At 41.2% G+C, this 9421-nt stretch overlaps 1 long non-coding RNA gene across 1 annotated transcript; it reads left to right on the plus strand.

The window, feature by feature from the left end:
• The first annotated feature begins 474 nt into the window (after positions 1 to 474).
• LOC122235113 lies at positions 475 to 3670 on the plus strand. Its single transcript, XR_006213242.1, has 4 exons — positions 475 to 600; positions 929 to 1097; positions 2062 to 2200; positions 3358 to 3670. It is a non-coding gene; the product is annotated as an uncharacterized LOC122235113 (long non-coding RNA).
• The last annotated feature ends 5751 nt before the right edge of the window (positions 3671 to 9421 follow it).

Below are 9421 nucleotides of genomic sequence, written 5' to 3' on the forward strand. Positions count from 1 at the left end.
TCCCTTCTCTCTCTGCCCCACTCCTGCTTGTGCTCTCTCTCTCTGTCTTTCAAAAATGAATAAACATAAAAAAAATGAAATCTATAATCTTCTAATGTAGAAGGCAATCTGGTTATCTAATGAATATTAATGAAATTCATTTCTTTATATTCTTTATAAAACTGTGTATGTTGGGATGAGTTCTTAAACCTCTACATTCTAGGTTAAATATTGCCGCATAAAGAACTGCCTCCTTTCGTGAACAAATGTGCCAAATCAGCTTGGTTCTGCTTGATGGTTCTCACACCTTTAGTGTTCTTAAGACAACATTTTTATGTTGCCAGATGTAACCCAGATGGTACGTATTAATTTATATATGGATATTGGAAAAATATATGGTTTCCATCTGAGGTCTTTTAAGTATGAGTTTTAAATTGATGTGAACATTGCTTTTTCCTTTTTTTTTTCAACTTGCACAGTCAAAATATGGTTCCCAGGTGAATGAACACTTATCTGTTTCATTTGGCATCACTCTCTATTTCTGAGCCATGACTTCTGAATGAATGTGTGTCTTTTGAAGACTTGGTTGCAACTGGCTGAAAAGCAATGAGATAGTGTCAAGTAAGTATCATTATGTTGAAAGACAGCGCTGATAAGATAAATTTAGAACATCTTTCATCTCATTTTCAATATGAACAACTGTTCTATAGTCTTGCCCGCAGACACACATGTGTGATAACGTTTAGACATTTTAATCCTTTAGTCTCTCCTGTTTTGATAAATATTAGACATAAGGTGGTCCTGAAACACCATCCTGAAATCTGTAGGATTTCAGACAACATAGTCCATCATAAGCTCATTATGAAACTATTTACAAAATAAATTATAGAGCCATCTCAATAGACAAATCTGAGATTTCTGCCTCCTGTAGTCCTTCCCTTCATTCCAGGAGGAGTCTGAAGGTGCTTTGTTCAAGAGAAACAGTGCGTGAACATTCTGTGGTGGCCCTTGGAGTGTATCTTTCAGAAGAGATCTGATAAACACGATCGGAGGAAAAAACCTACTCTCTTCACATTTCTCTTCCTCTCCTTCTGCTTTAGCCTGGTATTTCTTGACAGGTATCAACATTTATACCCTCTTTGTGTATCTAGCATGTGGGTGGATAAATGGATACATTTTAGTGGCCAGGATATGGTTCACAACATACAGTATTAGTATGCTGACATATCCACTTACCTATCCAAAATAATACAGGAATATCAAGTGAAAGCATGCCTCTGGATATAGATCAGAGGTCAGGGTAGCAGACATCACCAGCCTGCCTTCTCCCTCAGCCTTCTGCTGTGAAACCTAGAGAATTAACTTAGAGAATTAAGAATTTGGCTTTCCTTATTATTTTTATTATTTCTTTTCATTTTTTTAATGTTTATTTTTGAGAGACAGACAGAGACAGAGCATGAGTGGGGGAGGAGAAGAGACAGAGGGAGACACAGAATCTGAAGCAGGTCCCAGAATCTGAGCTGTCAGCACAGAGCCTGACGCGGGGCTCGAACCCACGCACCATAAGATCATGACCTGAGCCGAAGTTGGACGTTTAACGGACTGAGCCACCTAGGCGCCCCATTCCTTATTATTTTTAGATACAAATTAGGATGTTTAAAACCTCCAGAAAGTGTGATCACTGAGTCAAAGGAAGAAAGGAAGGTAAGAAAATGGAAGAACTACAAAACAGAGCACATATATTCCTGAAAATAATTAAGTGTTCACCCACATATCCAGATCCAGTATGTACAAGGCTGCTCAGACAAGAGTCATCCATTCTTGCAATGCTTAACATTCCCTTTTACAGTTGCATAAAAACCCAAGGACACAATCTCCCAGCACTTCTCATAATTCAGAGTCTTGAGGCACTAAAGCTCCACCCCCTGCATTCTTGCTGTAGAGAACACAGGCTATATAAGGACAAAGCAATGCTGTGGTGCATGCAGAAAAGAAGAGCATATTCTTTATATCCATCCAGTGTCACATGTTGTCACACAGCAGAAAAAGCCACAACTCTCTGGTTTCTTTGAATCCTTCTAGGTGAAAACAGTCCCTCCAATTCCAGCCTACTGAGGGCCTCAGCTCAGAACGTGGGGACATACAGGTCCAGAAGCCACCATCTGGGGTAGACACACAACTTCCCTCGCATCCCAATCTCTCTGTCCTCAACCATCCTGAGGTAGGCAGATAAGATTGGCCCCAGTAAGGCCTTCCTCCTGTTATTCATGCCCAAATGTCATACCTTCCCTTTGGGTGAGGGCTAGACATAATGGTCTATGTCTAGCCAATAGAACACCTTACAGGTAATGGGATGCCACTTCCATGTTGAGGCTGTAAAATGTTGTGACCTCCAATTTGCTAGCAGATTTTATTGTTTTCTTGGCTTGCAACTTTGATGAAACAAGTTGCCATGAGGAGAGGCCTACATGGCAGGAAATTAGATGACCTGTGGCCAATAGCCAGTGAGGAACTAAAGTCCTCAGTCTATCAGCCCTTTAGGAACGGAATCTTGCCCACGACCACTGAACCGACAAACACATCTCTCCTCTGTTGAGCCTTCAGATGAAACCTCACCCCGGGCTGACACTTTAATTGCAGGTTTGTGGAAACTGAAGCAGAAGACCTGAGAAGCTGTGTCCGAATTTCGGACCCACGGTAACTGTGAGATAGTGCGCGTGTACCGTTTTAAACCTCTCAATTTGTGATAGTTTGTTACATAGCAATAGATAAAAATAATGCCTCCCAGTGGAATACTTCCCAAATCCCTCTTCCTCTTGTCAATCAAATCCTGGCAGCCTGGCTCACCAATTAGCATAGCTCAGCTCAGGCTCCAAATGAGACCTTGTAACAATCCATCCATCAGCTTCTTCCCCAGAGGGAGGACTGTGAGAGACATTTTGTGTTATCTGTGGGTTTTATTTATCCATACCCTCCTATTCTCAAGAATAACCAAGAGTTAACTGCAACAGTCATCTTATATCTTTAACTTATGGCAGGAGTATAGTCACAGATTTGAAAGCATCAGGTCGCAGAACAAAGACATTGCATAAAAGTGTAGATGTTGCACTTCTTAAGGCTACTTTATGTTATGTCACTTTCTTTCCAGATAAAGGGTCGTTTCATTAAAGTGGCATCTTCAGTCTAGTGATTTAAGATATTCACAAGGATTAAGTAATTACCTTGTCATCACTAGAGAAACCCAATGGTTGCATTTACACTGGTAAAATGTGCCCTGCTATTTAAACTGGACAACATACACGTAGGATACAACTGACTTTTTTTTTCTCCCTACATTGTCTAAAAGACATCTTTTTCAACGCCAACATTGATTTCCAGGGTCCAACATAAACCTCCGGGGCTATCCCTGTTGACAGCAACAGAAAATCCACCACTGATCTTACTACTCTGAAGAGGGGAACTGCATGTGCAGCCATGAATAGAAGAGGGTGGAAACATCCGGGGCGGAGTATTGGCTGCTGATGTGGATCTTTCCTGCCTACTCCGCCTTCCACGCACTGCCTCCAGATAGTATGATTTGGCAACAAGAAAAGCAACAGTTTAATGGAAGTAATGAAAACTCTGTCTCCTACATTATTTTTATTCCCTTTCCCCACAAATGAGAAAACTGGCAGTTTTGCTGACAGTTGAATAATGCACTTCATTTTGCTACTGTTTTCAATGACTTTCTCAGTTTCTTGTTTAATAAATCAATGCCAAAAGAAAACTTGGAGGTAAACAGATTTTAATTGAATCTTTGTGATGTTTAGTATCTGGGAATTTGGAAAATGTCGAATTATGAATAATTTGGGAGGAGCTTATTTTGTTTGAATATCTGGCATTGAGTATTATAACAGCTTTCTGATGGGAAGACGAACATTTAAGGAGCTCTCTTTGTGGGTTCTCTACAACATTTGGGAAACATTTGGGGGACATTTGGGGAAAATTCTGCTTTTTATTTCTCCCAACTGGCCTTATAAGTAATTCTTTTGATAAGAATGAGGATGTTGGGACTTAGAATTAATAATGTATCATAATTTGCCCATCAGTAAACTTGGTTCCTTTGATTGTTGCTTGAGATTTGGTTTTTACCTGTTTTGAAAGAGTTGCTTATTCAACCAGTGGTTAGAAGGTCAGAAGCCTAGAAGCCCTCATATATATTGTAGCATGTAACACTCACAACAATACCTATGCAAGAGATCGGGTATCCTAGCCCTTTCCTAATGCTCATACTTCACGAAAAACAAAAGGGCACAAGAAGAAGAAGTGTTTAACACATGGATCTTAGATATAAAGGATATTTTCTTCTTTTTAAATTTTTTTTGACATTTATTCATTTTTGAGAGACAGAGCGCGAGCAGGGGAGGGGCAGAGAGAGAGAGGGAGACACAGAATCTGAAGCAGGTTCCAGGCTCTGAGCTGTCAGCACAGAGCCTGACGCGGGGCTCAAATTCCCAAACCGTGAGCTCATGACCTGAGCTGAAGTCGGACGCTTAACTGACTGAGCCACCAGGTGCCTCTATAAAGGATATTTTCATAAAGCAAACATAGTCTTGACGAAAGTGCGATTCTGTTTGTCCCAGGAGCAAAGTTTACTCAAAGCACGTTCTCACAATTCAAGACAACAACAAAGGGTGTGCTTTACATGTGGCACCCCTCCCTGACTTATAGTCACTAAAGCTGCCACGGATCCTCACTCAAGAAGCCATTATCTAAAGAAGAAAGATGCAAGGTTAGAAATTAAGTTCGGTGTTTTTATTTTTTTGTTGTTGTTATTTTGAGAGATTTGTAAAAATTGTGAAAATGTGTGCAAAGGCTTGTACAGAGTTTGTTGAAAGAAAAAAAGTGGAACAGGAATGTACATGAGATGGTAGGTTTTATTATTGTGGTAAATTATATATTCCAAAAATAGCACGACCATATTTCCAATGCTACATGCTCTTCTCTCTAGGTAACCCCCAAGGAGAGGTGGTCTACTTTTCCTCCCCTCCTATCTGAGTAGGCTCCTGACTGTGACAGAAGCTACGATGTCTCAACTTCAAGGCTGCTCATAAGATGAGTACAGATCTTACAGCTTCTGCACAGTTTTATGGAGGAGCTTACTCTTGGAACATAGCCTCCATGCCATGAGGCATCTCAGGCGCCATATAAAGTGGCCCATGTGGAGAAAACCCAATGTGCATACTCCACATTTTCATCCGAGGTTCCAGCCATCAGCAAGCCCCCACCAGAGATGAATGGTGAGCCTCCAGATGATTCTAGCCCCCAGCTGGCAAGGTACCCCAGCCACTCACCCCAGCCGATGCTGCATGAAACAGAGATAAGTTGTTGGTATTGTCCTGTCTAAATTGCTGATTTTGGAACAAAATTCATGATTGGGTGATTTGTTTCACAGTAATAGGTAACTGGCACAAGTATTGTTTCCGTTTTCCAGATGAGGCACTGAAGTTCATAGTGAATAAGGAATTTGACTAATGATACAAAACTTGTGAACGATAGAGCTTGACCCCAAGTTTTGTCCACTTTCCGTGTGTGTGTGTGTGTGTATACAAAATATAGTGTGATATATATACATAGTGTTCCTGAATAGCTGTTTGATGGAATTGAAAGTTGGCCTTGAAAGTAATTGCTGTCTCTCAGGTTCATCTACAGATCTTTACACTTACATCTCTGCTGGGAAGTTACAAGGTCATGGTTAAGATGGTTCCATGGCTTTGAGAACAAAGAAAATATTTTCAGACCACCATGGTGATGAAGCAGTCTCTCTTTTCAAGGTTCATATTGCTCCTAAGTTCATCTGGACTAGATCTTCTTTTGCTCTCATTCCTTAGGATGTCTGCTTGACTTACGGCATCATTGAGTTGAAAAAAATAAATGCTGAACACCTGATTAATTAACTCTGCTGCTATTAGAAAGAAACAGTGGAAATACGGATAGAAAAGGAACTACTTCACATCTCACTTGCGGTCTCTGTATACACACTGATTCCACTCATATTTGACTTCTAATACTGCACAATTTGCAAATTGTAACCTTGCCGAACATTTACACCCATGCCTTGTTCTTTTTCTAATCATCATAGGTATTATTACAGGAGAATGGGGAGAGCTACGAAAGTGTTTCCCAGAGGACTTAAAGGAAGACCAAAGGGCAAATGCCATGTTAGAATATATAAAGGTAAGAACACCCCCTGCACTCCCTTCACCCCCCTGCCAGATTTCTCATAGGCTTTACACTCGAAAACTTATTTCTTAAAAAGTCATCTATTATAATTCTTATTTTTCTTCTTATGTGTCAACTAATAATTAAACATCCATTTGATATATGCAATTGTAATAAAAGTAAGAGTATAATCAAAATCTCCTATGGGATAGTAAGTAAGACAGAGGCAAAAAGCAGGCGATGGAACTTTTTGATGACCAAATAAAGGTATAGATGCTAGATGAACTGGCTTTCAGGTGCTGGCTGTGTCTCTCATGGGACAGTGAGAAGCCAACTTTCTATCACTCTGGATCTTGTCTTCCAACACTCGTTAGAAAGATGGCTTGAAAAATTCTGATCACTTCAGGCTATAACACGACTGGTCATATAGCTCGTGGTAAGATTGGATAATGGAACCTGAGCAAACTCTTTATTTGAAACATCTTCTATCAAGTGCAGCAGCTTGGGACAATTTTTTATAGTATACCGCGATATATTAAGTACCACTATTTGTCTTCTCTGAATGCTATTTTGAGCTGGGTACAGATGGAATGATTCCATGAGAAGAGGAAGATGAGAAGCTGTTACTGGGTATGTCCTACTTCTGAGCAGTTGATCAATATTTCCTCACGTCACACCAAAGCCCAGGGAGGTAGGTGTTTTTGTCCATTGCCAGCCAAGGACACAGATTTCTGAAGTTAAAAGACTAAACCAAATCCACCAGCTACGATGCAGCAGAAGCAGGCTTCAAAACTCTCTTATGTCAAGTTTCCCGCTCTTGCCATCAGGCCATAATTCTCTAAACAGCCGCGTATGTGGGAGCAGTTGCCAGCGGAGAGGGCACATCGAAGGCATCCTGCATGCCCTGCCACTGCCATTTGGTCACCTGTGTGACACAGTCTTTGGGGCATCCATTTTCCAGTCTCTAAAATGGGGACGATTTCTGCTGTGCATTTAAAGATTACATAGTGCCTTACAGAGCGTGCTGTAAGTTGCAGCTGTCATTATTTCGTGATAGGAAGAATTTAGCTTTGCAGTCTGCTCCCAATAACTCGTGGGAGGAAACAAAGAACCAAGTTATTTATGTTTTAGTCACCATGGCACTGTAGGTCTCTTCCTAAAACAATTGTGATTTTTCTCGAGACTTTCTTGTCCCTTTAGGTTTTTTTTTTTTTCCTTCAAAGCACCTGACAGACATGAGTCAACTCATTTCTCCTTTTTCTTCTGATTAGTTTTCATTGCCCTCCTTGTCAAGTTGCCTTTAATAATTTATCAATTATGCCCGATCAGGCCTGCGTGGCTGGCAGAGCTAAGCTCTCAAAAAAAGCAGGAACAGATGTCAAAAATGCACTTGTTTTCTCTTTTTTGCCAAATGCCAGGAAAGAACGGCACCGTTCTGCTCGCCTGCCCCTTTTACTGGTGAGTGGTGCAAAATGGCTCACACAGCATCTGCTTTTGTAAAGACCCGCTAGCATTGCCTACATCTGGCCAGATGTTGTTGCGCACACGCAAATATCTGTAGGGCTGGAAGTGAACACACTCTCCTGGGACGCCAAATCTAGAGCTGGTTTTTTATCCACTTTGTCCCGGGGCCCGGGGAAATGGCAAAGGAATGGTAGCATGGACCAGAACAAAAGATCTAGTCGTCTTTTGACTCCATGCCCTGGGTAAATTGACTGCCATTTTAATGACAGAGCTATGAGATGAAAAATGCAGTTTAAGCCCTCGAGCTGTGCCCTTGACGTTAGGAAGGGTGGGAAGGGACAGTCCATTAGCCCACATCCAGCCCACATCAAGATAACCAAGCCCGCATCAAGATCCCAGAAAACAAAGTGAAAGAATTTACTTTTTTGCCCAGGAAACCTATGGATCCTTATTGATTTCAGAGTAAGGGGAGTCCTTCCCTGGGGCCCATCTCTCTTCTGTACCACCACCACCTTCCTTAAAACTCTCCACCTCTCTGTGCGTCCTTTATTATCCCACTTCTTTCTTTTGGCCTTTGAAGAGAGCTCTCAGTTATTTACTTCCATTCAGTTTCCCCTCTAGTGAAGCTCAGATGGATGGAGCGGGGAGCTCATTTCAGATCATATACCTACAAGGAAAGGGTGGAGAAAAGTTGCCCTACGTGGTCCAGTATTGGGGTGAAGCATCTATAAGACCAAAGGTTTTCCTCATTAAGATAAGCCATCTCCAAACACAGCTTAGGCACATGTAGGGAAGTATTCCAATCTCTTCATGAGTGTCCTAGTTTTATCTGGGCCAGCCCCCAAAGGGGCATGACCATGTCCTAGGCCCCAGGAAGGAACGACAAAAATTCTGTCATACACTATAGAAATGATGAATTCGAGGGACGCCTGGGTGGCTCAGTGGGTTAAGCATCAAACTTTGACTCAGGTCATGATCTCACACTTTGTGAGTTCAAGCCCCATATTGGGTTTGCTGCTGTCAGCACAGAGCCTGCTTTGGATCATCCGTCCCCATCTCTCTGCCCCTTCCCCTCCCTCTCAAAAATAAACATTAAAACATATTTTTTTAAAATAAATGATGATTTCAAGTAATGCTGGTATCCTTCTTCCTCTTCCTGTGGTAACATTTATCTCTAGACTTGCCCTGTGGTAGCAGGTCTAGATTGACAAATGGTGCATCATCAAATAACCTATGTAAGGTAGTCACTTAGCATTACATTGTAGGGCTGGGGTTGCAAACACTTTTTCTGTAAAGGACCAGATATGAAATATTTTCAGCTTTGCAGGACATATGGTCTTTGTCACAATGACTCAAATCTGCAGTAGTAGCATGAGAGCAGAATAGATAATACAGAAATGAATGGGTATCTCTGTATTCCAATAAAACTTTATTAACAAAAATAGGTGACAGGCTGGATTTGGCCCATGGGTCATCATTTGCCCACCCTTACTGTAGAAAATAGAAGTAAATATAACAGCTATCTCTCTGTGATCCAGTGAAGAATATTTTACTCTGCCCCTTCTCTGGACACTTTCTTCCAAGACTAGAATTTTAACTTCTGCCCACTTTTTTTTAAATCTCAAAAGAGACCATATATGTTTATTTAATAAACAAATATCCAGAAATGACCAAGGAATGGAATCACTGGCAGAAATATCTGTTAGGGCAGTGCAGCATGGGGGCTGAGCCCTTACTCCCAAAGTCAACTGCCTGGGCTTAATCCTTCTCTCTACCA

The sequence above is a fragment of the Panthera tigris genome, chromosome F2 (assembly GCF_018350195.1).
Source record: "Panthera tigris isolate Pti1 chromosome F2, P.tigris_Pti1_mat1.1, whole genome shotgun sequence".
NCBI lineage: Eukaryota > Metazoa > Chordata > Mammalia > Carnivora > Felidae > Panthera > Panthera tigris.